The following is a 3,791-nucleotide window of genomic DNA, read 5'->3' as shown; positions in this document are numbered from 1 at the left end:
AAGCAAAATTGATTGGAAGATCTGGCGCCCAAACTTCCATGGACATAGGCAATGACAACGTTGATAGTCTAAAAATGATTTCTTCTCCTAAAGGAAAGGAATTGGACAAAGTCAAAAAGTTTGGCCGTAAGAGAAAGGCTAACTATGAGATAGTTCCACGTGTCACTCCTAAAGAGTCCATTTGTTTCTACTGCCAATTGAAGGGGCATTGGAAGCGAAGCTGCCCTGAATACCTGAAAGATCTAAGAGATGGTAAAGTCAAATTGTATGACTCTACTTCAAGTACATTCACTATTTAACTCTATTAAGTTCCTGTTTATAAATTCTTAATACGTGATGTGATAAGATCGCATTTTGATGTTTTTGTAGAATCTAAAGAGAAAGAAGGAAAGCTTAAAAGAAAAGTAAGGCGAATCTGATCATGAAGAAGTGAATTTCGGTTGCATGGTTCGATGATCATATTTTTTTGAGATGCTGCTTAGGAGTTATGATAGATTGCTTAGGAATATTTAGAAACATATTTTTCATATGTATCTGTTTTTCCGCATTTTATAAATAAAGTAAAATTTGATTTTATCTTATTTTATGTATCCTTGCAATGACATTTGTGAAAATTGGTGTTTATATTTCTATTGTTAGCAATGTTGAACAAGGATTTGATTTTTGGTTATATCGCTTGTGGTAGTGTCATGATTTACCAAGTGAGGAAGGATTCTCATCACCCAAGTCTCAACTGGACAGAAACTTGGAATCATACGATTTGAATTGTGTGATGTATGAGAACCTCGATCCTTGGGAAATTGGGACTAATTCCTTGTTCACATATGTATGTGAGTCAAGTGAAAGACTAAAAGATCTAGTACACATTGATGTACACTAGTCAAATCCACCACAAATGACGATAAGTCTAATCGTCATAATCTACTGATAGTTCAGTAAATATGGTTATGCTTAAAAGTGTAAGTATAATTCTGATACTCTGAAAATGTTTCAATGTATAGCAGAACGAATAAGAAGAATCAAATTGGGAAAAAAGATAAAAGTTTCTCCAATCTGAAAGGAAAGGAGACTACTTTGGTATCGTGTTTTATGATCATCCTAATAATTATGGAACCATATCAGAATTTGTGACATCCCTATTTTTCACGGCCAGAAAAGACCGATTTCGTTTATGCTTTTTATATAAAATCAGAGTAATCTTTCAAATGAAAGTAATGCGGAATTTGTTCCCAAAAAAATGATGCACATTTATCAAAGCATTTCTTAAAGAAATGTATTTTCATTACATTACAAATCCTGGGATGCCATCGTCAATACATATCAAAATCATAAACAAAACATCATGGGCCACAAAACAAAATTGTCCTCAAAACATTATATGCCTTACAACATTCTATTCATTTTCTATGAAACCATAATCTCTCATCAGATCATCCAACTATGCTTTTGCCACTACCTGTAGTACAAGAAATTGAGTGGGTCAGGCTGGGGAGCCTGGTGAGCATATAGGGTTTTCAACCCACAATACTAAGTTTATTATTTATTTTCATCAAGTCATTAACCCGATTACCCATTCCCGTTATCCTCACATTACTTCCCTAAAGCATCGATTCTAAGGGACCTAGCCTAAAGATTTTTTTCTTCGGGTTACAACACTGCTTAGGGGATTCCTCAGCAATACATGTCAAATAAGGCAACCATTAGGGGGGGGGGATGGAGTACATCTGGTGAACACTTAGTTCAAAAACACCTACAAGTTGCGAGCCTGTTAGCGTTCCACTGGACTGCCTAGAATAGTCAGTGGTCGTCATCTATACTCCGCTAGATGATTAGATCATCATAAACATCAAGGCCTCTCATCATTTTACCACACATCAACTATTTCATCTACCCATGTTCTACCCAACATATTTGTAGATATAGAAAAACATATACAGTCTAGATCTGGAAATTTTATTTTTTTTCATCCGTCATAGATCACAAAGTATATAAATACATATACAGTTTAGATCCGAAAAATTTAAATCTTTTCATCCGTCATAGATCACAAAGTATAAAATACATATACAGTTTATATCTAAAAAGTGTAGATCTAAGATGAAAAAGTGTAGATATGAAGGAAAAAGTTTCAGATCTAAAAGTAAAGTTTAGATTTGAAAGATAAAGTTCAGATCTGAAAAGAAATAAGTATGGATCTTTCATTCAGCAAACATCTCAGGAAAACAGATAACATGTATATACACATAGCACATAATTTATATAAAATACTTCATATCTATGTCTAAGATAAAAGTGACTATATACTCACCTGATAAGGGGTGATTCAGACAACACTTCACTTCTGAAAACAATCTTCTTTGATGAAATCGGGATGTTTGCTTGAAAACCAGGCTCTGTGCGGGCAGAGTTTCAAACCGAAAAACTCTTTTTCTTCGAGCCTGTGGGTAATCCAGGGCTTTCTTCTAATTCTAGGGAGGTTTCCTAGGCTTCAGGGGTGTTTTGGAAGGCTTGAGAGAGAGTAGAGAGTGAAAGAGAGTTGGAGAATGGCAAAGAAAATGAGCTGCCCTCGCAACCCTTATATAGGTCAAAGCCTCGCAGTATGCTGGGCGTACTGCTGGTCTATGCGGGGTGTAATGCGAATGTCGTACATGCGTGTCGGTCTTCGGATGGAGGGACGTGGCTACTTTGAAACCGCAGAAAAAGTCAAAACGCGGGGCGTACGAGCTTCGGTACGCGGGGCATACTCCGGAACACTTGACGTCCAAAGAGTGTACCCCTCGCATCAGTTCACATATTCTCATCCCGACTTCTAAAATTCATAACTTTCACATATGAGCTTCGTTTTCGACGTTCTTTATATCCTCGTGTAAGTGAGACCGTACTCTACAACTTTCTTTTAGACTACGTCGTCTAATTTTGACTCTATAATTAAAGTTTTATTTTTTAACAGGCCGGGACAGGAAAGTTTGTTAAAAATTCATAACTCCTTCATCCGACATCCGTTTTCATCTATCTTTTTACCGTTGCGCTACTATTAATGGGATATTCAATTCTATTTTAGGTTGCGTCAGCTAGAAATTACTCGATCTATTATACGAACTCCGGGCTGCATATTACTAAACCGAAACTTATACGAAGTCAGATTTGGGTGTTCTTTTTATGCATGATCTCGGTTTAACGAACACTACGACTTTCGTTTAGATCACTAAGGCTAAAATGTCCTCTATCGCAAATTCACTATTTACGTCATGCAGTGTCATACCGGTTCTGTCGCGAAACTTCGACAGACCATAACTTCTTTGTTATAACTCAGATTTCAGCGTTCTTTATATATACAAAATCCTTTTCACAACCACTACAACTTCCTTCATCGATACCGGGTTTATCTAACATTTGATTTTATTATATCTTTACGAACAAGTATATAATCACATAAAAGCACATAATTCACATAATATTCAAGTAATTCATCTTTATTACTTTAAGATAGGTTACAACGGTTGACCTAAATTATTACATCATCATTAATGCTTAGCCTAGAAACATGGGCGTTACACAATTGATCCTTTAAGGACACCTTAGTGAATTTACATGACTAAGAAGAGGTATCCGAAATTGTTTAAATGGTTAAATCAAAATGATTCCAAAATCAAGTTTTAGAGTTATACTCTAGTTACTCCAAGTTGTACCTGGAGTAACATGTTCTAAGTAGGTTTATAATTCCTCATGAAATGTGGAGTAGAAATGTTTCTTACTCTTGCACATTTGAAATTGGTAGTTGTGATGTTTTG

The sequence above is a fragment of the Lactuca sativa genome, chromosome 5 (assembly GCF_002870075.4).
Source record: "Lactuca sativa cultivar Salinas chromosome 5, Lsat_Salinas_v11, whole genome shotgun sequence".
Classification (NCBI taxonomy): domain Eukaryota; kingdom Viridiplantae; phylum Streptophyta; class Magnoliopsida; order Asterales; family Asteraceae; genus Lactuca; species Lactuca sativa.
Note: the sequence above shows the minus strand (reverse complement) of the source record.